General features: G+C 50.0%; 1 long non-coding RNA gene across 1 annotated transcript; it reads left to right on the top strand.

Moving 5' to 3' along the window:
• The first annotated feature begins 474 nt into the window (after positions 1-474).
• LOC134737151 (uncharacterized) lies at positions 475-3,374 on the top strand. The gene is made up of 2 exons (XR_010121796.1): positions 475-636; positions 2,763-3,374. It is a non-coding gene; the product is annotated as an uncharacterized lncRNA (long non-coding RNA).
• The last annotated feature ends 7,402 nt before the right edge of the window (positions 3,375-10,776 follow it).

The raw sequence follows: 10,776 nt of genomic DNA on the forward strand, positions 1-10,776 counted from the left end.
CAAATTAAAACCACACTGCGATACCACTTCATACCCATTAGGATGGCCATATCAAAACAAAACAAAACAAAACAAAAAAAACAGTAAGTGTTTGCAAGGAAATGGAGAAACTGGAATCCTCATACATTGCTGGTGGGCCTGTTACATGATACATCCACTGTGGAAAACTATTTGACAGTTCCTCAATACGTTAATTAATGAATGACCACGTTGTTAGGTAACAGGGGTACCTTAATGGTGCCGGTTCCGGGTTCTTCTCCTCTCCTTGACCGGGCACTGTCTGAACCCGCCAAAGGAGGGCCAATCAGAAAGAAGCATCTCCCGCCTTCCCTTGGGCCCGCCCCACGTAGGCCCAAGGGATATAAAACCCAGCACACCAGCAGCTCTCTCTCTTCTCTTCTCCTCTCTCTCTTCTCTTCTCTTCCTTCTCTGCTCGATACCTCCAATAAAGATCTCTTGACCGTGACCGGTGTAGTCTGATCTCCGCCCGGCCCCTTTCATTGGTGCCGTGACTCGGATTGGGACTCCCCACCTTTGGTGGGACCCCAATCCCTCTCAGGCTCAGACCAGGCCCCGGTCAGTCTTCGCCCATTTTCCTGTACGCCGAGCTCTTCGCCCACCATCGGCCTCATCTCGGTAAGTTTTCCCCTCCCGGGCCTACCTCTCGGGCAAATCGCCAGGCCGTAGCCGCTCCCGTGACAAACACATTTTGCCCGATGCCCCCACGGCAGTGGTAGGCCCCTATCATTCACTTCCACCTCAGCCTGCAGGGAATGGAGTTTTCTCCCTCTCCTCCTCGCGTCTCCGGCCTGGGTCCCTTCCCTTTCTCGCTCTGAAAATCCTGGTACCAGGTGGCCCACGGTCCTCGGCCATAGTCGGCCCCTCAGTCCTTTTGCTTTGGTGACGACCGAACCGGAAGCTCTGAGTCACGTCGCAGTGTTCGGCTATTAGGGGATGCCCTACTTAGCCCTCACTGCATATCCTCTCGTAGCCCCGCAATGGGAGGCTCCGCATCCCTGCCGGCCGACTCTCCCCTACTATGCCTCTTAAACAATTTGTCAGCCCTAGGCTTAGCGGCCGACCTCAAACCAAAACGTCTAATTAAATACTGCACACAAGACTGGCCCACTTACCCCTTAGATAACCAAAACAAGTGGCCCCCTTATGGGTCCCTCGATCCTGGTATCCTCCAGGATCTCTATAACTATTGTGAGCGAACAGGAAAATGGGCAGAGATCCCGTATCTCCACGGGTTTTTCCTCCCAAGGGCCCTCAAACTGTCACCCTCGAATTATACCTAGATTGGACAAAACTTTTGCCTACTGCTTTATTCAAGCTCCGAGCTCTCCCGAAAAAACCAACTCTCTCATCCCCTTTCGAAATTATGTACGGCCGACCGCCTCTTCCGCCAGGCATTAGCCTGTCTTCCCCGGGATCCACCCAACACATCCCATCATCCCTCCTGTCCTTCATCTCCCTGGCTCCACATTTCCAGGTTAAAACCGGCCGCCGGCCCAGATCAACCAGACGCCCCTCCCAGCGGCGCCTGCCCGCCCCCCACCAACTGCACCTACACCACCGCTCCTCCAAACTTCCCAGCCCCCGAAGGCTGGTGCAATGGCTCCCTACACAAGTCTATCAATTCTTCCACTGGTGGCCCCTGCGTTCCCGTCACTCTCTTTCCCCAACTCACCCTATTACCCTTCTCTGAAGGCTCATCAGCATACCACTTTGACCACCCTGACCTAGACCCCTCACAGATACCATTTTGCCACCTGCCTTGTAGCCGGATTACGTAAGGCAGCCCAAAAGGCTGTTAATTTTAAAAAACTCCCCGTCCGCCTTTCTGGACCACCTTACAAAGTCTCTCCAACAATATACCAACATAGACCCCGAGGCCCGCGACGGCAGACAACTTCTCATGTCCCACTTTTTGCACAAAGTTTTCGCGACATTAGAGCTAAACTAAAAAACTGGACAGGGGCCCTTTCACCCCACAGACCGAGATCCTGGCAACGGCATTCAAAGTTTCCTTAATACCAGAGCCACATTCTCGGTTTTGCGGGAGTTTTGGGGTCCCACCTCCTTCCTTGGACCTCCTATAGTCGGGGTTGGAGGCCAAACCATACGCCCCAAGGCCACTCCTCCTTTGTCCTGCTCCTTCTCAGGCCACATTTTTCCCACCGGTTTCATACCTCAATGTCCCCTTCCCCTACTGGGAAGAGACATTCTCTCTAAATTTAAAGCTTCTATCACTTTCCACCCAACTGCCATTCCTAACTCCACATCCCTCGTGGCCCTATTAGCAAGCTCCACAGACCTCACCTCCGCTCCTACTACCATTCATTCTCAGGCTATCCCTCACCACCTCCCTACTAGGCTCAGGACTAGGGGCTGCCTCCCTAGGTTACAGCGTGTCTCAGTTTTCCGATCTCAAGATTCCCAGTCCTTAGCCACTTTACAGCGTCAAATCACATCCCTAGCAGGGGTAACACTTCAAACCGCCGAGCTCTAGATCTACTCACCGCTGAAAAAGGCGGTACTTGCATCTTCTTACAAACATTAAAACTTACATAACATTAGGAAGAAACTAATAGGGGCCAACTCGTCCCCATCATTGTGGAACACCCTAAAGACCCCCTCCTAGCCTGGACCCTCCCGTTTCTAGGCCCTCTCATGGGTCCTCTTGTGCTCTCCTTCCGTGCCTTCTCAAATCCATGAGACAGCAAGTCTCATCCATCTCTAACCAAACCTTTAACCAGCTTCTCCTTAGACAGTATCAACTCCTAGCAACCAGCGAAGAAGCGGCTGACTCCAGAGACAGACTCTGAGCGCCATGTCTCGGTTCCACCAGTTCCTAGACGATCCCCGCAAAGACTGCTGGCTCACCACAGACCCCTCCCTGCCCCTTGGCTGGCTACAAGGAACATTCATGGACTTCACAACTGAGGAGGTGTTCACATACAGAGCCCTACTGCTTGGCCTTATACTCCTGCTGTGCCCCGTACACAACCCCCACAGTCCTCCCCTACCCCTCCCCCACGACGCCCCCGCTCAGCAGGAAGTAGCCAGACGAACTACAACGCCCATTTCCCCACTTCTTAAGAAACAAAAAAGGGAGGAATGTGAGGTAACAGGGGTACCTTAATGGCGCCGGTTCCGGGTTCTTCTCCCCTCCTTGACCGGGCACTGTCTGAACCCGCCAAAGGAGGGCCAATCAGGAAGAAGCATCTCCCGCCTTCCCTTGGGCCCGCCCCACGTAGGCCCAAGGGATATAAAACCCAGCACACCAGCAGCTCTCTCTCTTCTCCTCTCCTCTCTCTCTTCTCTTCTCTTCCTTCTCCGCTCGATACCTCCAATAAAGATCTCTTGACCGTGACTGGTGTAGTCTGATCCTTGCCCGGCCTCTTTCACACGTGACTCAACAATTCCACTCGTAAAGAATGGAAAATAGGGCCGGGCGCGGTGGCTCACACTTGTAATCCCAGCACTTTGGGAGGCCGAGGCGGGCGGATCACGAGGTCAGGAGATCGAGACCACGGTGAAACCCCGTCTCTACTAAAAATACAAAAAATGAGCCGGGTGTGGTGGCGGGCGCCTGTAGTCCCAGCTACTTGGAGAGGCTGAGGCAGGAGAATGGCGTGAACCCGGGAGGCGGAGCTTGCAGTGAGCCGTGATCGCGCCACTGCACTCCAGCCTGGGCAACAGAGCGAGACTCCGTCTCAAGAAAAAAAAAAAAAGAATGGAAAATAGGTATCCAAACTAAGACTTAGACACAGATATTCATAGTGGCACTATTCACAATTGCCAAAAGGTGAAAACAACCCAAATGGCCATCAACTTCTGAGTGACTAAACATTCACAGTGTTATAGCCACACAGTGGAATATCACCACACACCTATAAGAACAGCTAAATTAAAAATAGTGGCAATATCAAACACTGGTGAGGATGGAGAGAAATTTGATTTCTCATACATTGCTAGTGGGAATGGAAAATGGCGTAGCCATTCTGGAAAACAGTTGGCAGTTTCTTAAATAGGTACAAAACTTACCAGATTCTAAAGATATTTCAGTATTCTTGAACTGAAAGATTCTAATGGAAAATGAGACTGAAGAAGTAGTTAGAAATCTGGGTATGCTGAGCAGAAATTTCGCAAAGACCTTCCCTCTTGCAGGGAAGTGAGCGGAAGTAGAAGACAGCAAGCTATAGAAATTTACTCCAAGGAAAAAGAGAGTGACATCTGGCTGCACCCACCTCACTTTTTGCTCCGACCTGAGCTGGCTGCCTGTACCTGAATATTGAAGGAGGAGAGACTCATTAGGGGACAAGCAGGATTTGACTGCACCACTGTCTTCAAAGCCACTGTCAGGTCTCTGGAAGATCTGTAGCTCTTTCTCCCTGAAGCTTTGTAAGGCCTTCCAGACTCCATCCCCTACTAAGGTCCTTTCCTACCCACTCCCCAGCATCTGTCTCTATGCTTCCCCTTATACCCTGCTCTGAAGGTCCACTTCTTGGCCTCTTTCCAACAGGCATGGCCGGGCACAAAGCCCTTGGAGGGCACTTGTCTTCCGGCCATGTGCTTCCAGGTGGCTCCAGCCCAGCCACGTTCCCAGCACACACTTGACCCAAAGGAACTGCTGGCACCTTTGCCTGGCCAGATTCTGGAAGTGAGGCCACTGTCTTCCGAGTCCTGTCGCTTGGCTGTGCCCTCATGGGTGGCTCCAGCCCACCATGGCCCCCAGTGGTTTCCAGAGCACAGACAGATTCCAGTGGCTTTGGCTCCATCCCCGCCCCCAATCTCCCCTCCCCCGCAATGAGCATCCATGCTACTGGAGCCCTCCAGGGTCTGTAACTCAACGAACGTGGGGTGGATTGGAGGGCAATGAAGAAAGTGTCAGTTTCCCTGCTGGCTGACCCCCTACTTTCTACGAGCAGTTGTCTTGAAGGCCACCCCCTTTTTGATCTGCAAGAGGGAGGGAGAGAACCAAGAGAAGAGAAAGAGAAATGTATCACCCCAAAAACTCTCTTCAAAGAAATCCTCACCTCAGTGATCTTAAGCTTTCTCTGGTGTGACCTGGGGTGACGGTGAACTAAGAGTCACAAACCTCTTTTACCCCAGGGATTTAATTCTGCTTTAAGGCCTAGGCATACACAGTGTGGGCCTATTTATCTGACCGTCACTCCTCTCTTAAAAATCCTCTAAAGCCAGGCGCGGTGGCTCACGCCTGTAATCCCAGCACTTTGGGAGGCCGAGGCGGGCGGATCACAAGGTCAGGAGATCGAGACCATCCTGGCTAACAGGTGAAACCCCGTCTCTACTAAAAATACAGAAAAATTAGCCGGGCGTAGTGGCGGGCGCCTGTAGTCCCAGCTACTTGGGAGGCTGAGGCAGGAGAATGGCGTGAACCCGGGAGGCGGAGCTTGCAGTGAGCCAAGATGGCGCCACTGCACTCCAGCCTGGGCGACAGAGCGAGACTCCGTCTCAAAAAAAAAAAAATCCTCTAAAGTCGGCCAGGCGCGGTGCCTCACGCCTGTAATCCCAGCACTTTGGGAGGCTGAGGCGGGTGGATTGCTTGAGCTCAGGAGTTTGAGACCAGCCTGGGCAACATGGCGAAACCCCGTCACTACTGAAAATACAAAAAGTTAGCCAGGCGTGGTGGTGCATGCCTGTAATCCCAGATACTCGGGAGGCTGAGACAGGAGAATTGCTTGAACCTGGGAGGTGGAGATTACAGTGAGCTGCGATCATGCCAGCCACTGCACTCCAGCCTGGGTGACAAAGTGAGACTCTGTCAAAAAAAAAGAAAAAAGAAATCCTCTAAAGGCTTCTCAGGGACCTTAGGATAAAATCCAAAACACTGAATAGACCCCACCTCCACTACATCCCTGACTTATTTTATACCACGCTCATCCTCCCGGGCCTTCTCACCATTTCTTGAATGGCCACCTCAGGACCTTTGCACATGCTGTTCCCTTGATCTGCCACCCAATCCCATGATAAAGTCAGTCACACTTACCCATCAGTTCGCCACTTAAATATGACCTTTTCAGGGCAGCCAGCAGGCCGGACTGGGCTCCTATGCCTTCACAGCACCCATCACAGGTTGTGAACATAAGTTTATAAACAGCCAGGTACATGAGTGCATGAACTCTGCAGACTGCTTTGGTTCAAATCCTGGTTCCGCCACTTACCAGCTTTCATGAGTCATTGAGTCCCTCTGTACCTCATTTCCTTGTCTGCAAAATGGGGGAAAAAATGGTACCTACCTGATAGCCCTGTTGTGAGGATTGAGTGGTTATATGTAGAGTGCTTAGAAGTATCTGGCCAGGCACAGGGTAAGTGCAACATAGTATCTGTTTAAATAAGCAAATAAGGCTGGGTGCAGTGGCTCATGTCTGTAATCCCAACACTTTGGGAGGACAAGGCAGGAGGATCACTTGAGGCCAAGAGTTTGAGACCAGCCTGGGTGACAGAGTGAGAACCTGTTTCTAAAAACTAAAATAAATAAGCAAATAAATAAAAATGCATATATGACACTAATGGTAGGTCATATAGTAAAATAAGTAAAAAGGCTGGAAGACATTTTTTAATGTCCCCAAATCATCAAAAAACTCACATTTGTGTCCCCAGGCAAGGAAACCTAATTGGTGACCAAAGAACTCAGGACCAGTTTTCACTGGAGGCATTTGTCAATCTGACCACTTGAGAGGCTGATTTGCCTCTTGTCAGCCTCAAAGTGCTAGGTGGGCACAATTTAGAACTAGGGACTGTCAAGGGCTTAGATCTTAGTAAACCACTTCCACCTTTTGGGCTGGGACTCTGGCAGGCTGCCTTGAAGAAATAAGGGCAAATCAGAAAGAAGCCAGCCATGGAATAGACTGTGGTTTGGTTTTACAGCATCAAGCCTGGAACTTAGGCCATCGGGTCCCAAAACCCTTTCTGAGGGAAGATAATGTCATTAGGCCTCAAACTATTTCAATAAATGCTTTTTCAATAAAGTATCCAGAAAAAAAAAAAAGATAGAAGAAGATAAGACAAAATGAATTAGAAACAGCAGAAACAATAGACATTAGAAACAGACCTATAAAATTCCAGAAGTTGAAATTCTCAGAAAAACTATGAAACAGTGTATTTTATCAACTTCAGTGTATTTTATCAACTTCAGCATGCCAGGGAAAGAACCACCTTTAAAGATTACAGCCAAATGCTCAAAAAGCTCACACTTGGCCGGGAATAGTGGTTCTCTCCTATGGCAAGAATGGGAAGGTCATAACTCATAACTCACAGGGCATCAGTCAGATTTCTCAGAAGGATCTTGCCTCAGTAGTGGGGAAAAGTTGACCCTAGATTAAATGCAGCTCTCATCTTGCCTAGCAAAATATAAAGAGAAGATCCGAAAGAATCAAGCCATTTCCAAATAGCTTTACTGCATTCCAGAACAAAGCTCGAGAATATTTACATGACTATAAAAATATCCAGCACCCAACAAGGTAAAATTCACCATATCTAGAATCCAGCCCCATCTCAGCATCTCAACTGCTAATGCCTGATCTGGGCCACCATCATCTCTCATCTGGACCACTGCAGTAACCTCCTGGCAGGCTGCCCCGTTCTACGCTTGCCTCTAGCAATCAGGATAGGATAGACTAGGCTGCAGTAAAAAATAATATCAAAAGCCCAGTCACTGAGCCAACAAAGGTTTTGCTCACACATTCGGCACATGTCTGCAGGGGGCTTCTGTTCCTCATTGTCCCTCCAAGACCCAGACTGATGCCATCTGGAGCACCGCCAGGCACAGAATAGAGGCAAAGTTGCCCATTGGGTCCTCCTGCCTGGAGGGGAAGCACTTTGTTTCTCTTCACATTTCAATGGCCAAGCAAGTCACAGGACCCACTCAGAGTGGTAGGGGGTAGAAGACTGCGATCCAGGCCCATGCCCAGGAGAGCTGGCATCTATCCTTCTAGACGGAGCGAGCGCTCCAAAACAGAAGTTAGGTCGTCCTGCTCCTCGCGCTCCAATTCCCTCAGAGTCAAAGCCAGCGTTCCCACGATCCCTGCAAAGTTCCACATGCCCTGGTGCCTCTCTGTCCCCATATGTCCTGCTTCTCTTTCCTCTTGTCACTTCACTCCAGCCACACTGACCTCCTTTTTCTTCCTCAGACCTGCCAGCCACATTCCCACCTTTGGGCCTCTGCGCTGACTGTTCCTGCCTTCTGGAAGTCTCTTCACCCAGGCGCCCGCTCAGCTCACTCCCTCACCTCCTTCTAGTCTTTACTCAAATGTCACCTTCCCTGAAGACCTTCTACCCTATTTTAAGCTGCCTCCTATTCTCCCCACCCCAGCCTCCCCGTACCCCTTATCCCTGCATCGTGTTTGTTGCATTCACAGCGGTATCGTGTTCATCACCTTCTAACAGGCTGTTCAATTTCCTTATGGATTATATTTATCGCTTGTTGCCTGACTTCCCTGTTAGAATGTGAGTGCCACAAGAAAATGAATCTTCACCTGTTTAGTTCACTGATGTATCCCAAGCACCTCACACAGCACAGTGACTGGCACGCGTCAGGCACTCTGGAAAGACTTGCTGACCTAGCGAACATACTAACTGCACTTTTGGATCATGTTCCGAAGCACTTTCTCTGAGTAGGAAAGCCTGAACCATAACCTTTATAGTCAACGGAACAAACTCATGGGGTAACAAAGCAATTAGATAACCCAGGGAATGCGGGGCATGGGAAGCACTGGGGAGCATTTATTAAACATTAATTGTTGCTCTTTGCGGGAGGCGGTGCCATGGCGGCCATGGCAGGCTGCCACCTTGTGGCTGAATAAGGAAATGCACCCAAGCCGCTCAAAGGTTGGTAACCTCCATCTTTTTTTTTTTTTTTTTTTTCTTTGAGACGGAGTCTCACTCTGTCGTCCAGGCTGGAGTGCAGTGGCGTGATCTCGGCTCACTGAAGAGTTCCGCCTTCTGGGTTCACGCCATTCTCCTGCCTCAGCCTCCTGAATAGCTGGGACTACAGGCGCCCGACACCACGCCCGGCTAATTTTTTGTATTGGTAACCATCTTTCAAGCACCCTTAGTATTTCTGCAGGTATCTCCAGGCTTCTATGAACAAGATGAGAGTCACCAGGCTTGGACGCCGCAGAGACTACTGGAGTATGTGCCCATTGACATGAAACATAAGCCAAAACTCTTTTGTGATCAACATGATCTTTCATACGTCTATTCATGATTTTCTCATTCATTCTTTCACCCATCCATCCATTCAACAAAGATTTGCTGAGCACACCAGGAACCAGATACTGTGGGATAGAAGGGTCCCTGCCCTTCTTGTGGAAAAGACACCCATCCATGTATTCAACAACTATTTACTAAGAGCCTGCTGGCACTGTGCTGGCATTGGGTGATAAAAACTAATGAGACAGACTGGACTGCCCTCAAGGGGAGTTCTAGTTGGGAGAGAAACAAGAAAAGGATGACAACAGCAATAACTGCCGGGAAGGAAATACACAGGGAGGAGGGGGAGCTACTTTAGGGAAGGCCTCAGAAGAGCTGACGTTTAAAGGAAAGCTTGAAAGAGAGTTGGTGGGAACGCATTCCAGGAGGAGAGAATAGCATGTGCAAAGAGATGTGTGTTTTAAGAATAGAGAGAATGGCCGGGTGTGGTGGCTCATGCCTGTAATCCCAGCACTTTGGGAGACCAAGGCAGATAGATCACCTGAGGTCAGGAGCTCGAGGCCAGCCTGGCCAACATGGCCAAACCCCGTCTCTACTAAAAATACAAAAATTAGCCAGGCATGGTGGCGGGTGCCTGTAGTCCCAGCTCGGGAGGCTCAGGCAGGAGAATTGCTTGAGCCTGGAAGGCAGAGGTTGCAGTGAGCCGAGATCGTGCCACTGCACTCCAGCCTGGGCAACAGAGTGAGACTCCATATCAAAGAAAAAAAAAAGAATGGAGAGAAGGTCAGAGTGGCTACAGGGGAGTGTGCCAGGGAGCAGGATGTTATGAGGTCGACAGGTCACGAGAGGCTAGTTCCTGCTGGGCCTTGGAAGCTGTGGTGAGGACTTTATTCTAAGTGCAACGGGAAGTCACTGGAGCATTTTAAGCAAAGGTGGGGTAGGGGTGGGGAATATGATCTGACTTGCCTTTTCGAAACACCCATCTGGCTAGTGATAGAGAACAGCTTAGAGGACAGGGGCTAGTGTCTTCCTAGTTTTGTATCCATTCCCACCTACATCATGGAGGGGAGTGGACACTAGTCCCTGTCCTCAAGGGAAATCTTGCCTCCATGGAAAGAACATAAGTCAAGCAGCCAGACAGATCTGAGTTCAAATCCCAGCTCCACAATTTTCCTGTGTTACAACCTTGGGCAACTTCTCTAAGCTTCGATTTTCTCACTGGAATGGGAAAAATACTATGCACACTGCAGACTTCTTGGGCATATTAGATACAGAAACTGATATAAACTATGTGGTGCTACAGACAGCGATTGGTTCGTGCTCAAGAAAAGCTATATTACAACACACACATCCCTTTGCAAAGTGGGGAAAAGAGAGAGAGATGCACACTTTTTTTTTCTTTTTTTGAGACAGATTCTCACTCTGTCGCCCAGGCTGGAGTGCAGTGGCACAATCTCAGCTCACTGCAACCTCTGCCTCCTGGGTTCAAGAGATTCTCCTGCCTCAGCCTCCCGAGTAGCTGGGACTACAGGTGCGTGCCACCACGCCCGGCTAATTTTTTGTATTTTTAGTAGAGACAGGGTTTCACTGTGT

This window comes from Symphalangus syndactylus, chromosome 7 (genome assembly GCF_028878055.3).
Source record: "Symphalangus syndactylus isolate Jambi chromosome 7, NHGRI_mSymSyn1-v2.1_pri, whole genome shotgun sequence".
Lineage (NCBI taxonomy): Eukaryota > Metazoa > Chordata > Mammalia > Primates > Hylobatidae > Symphalangus > Symphalangus syndactylus.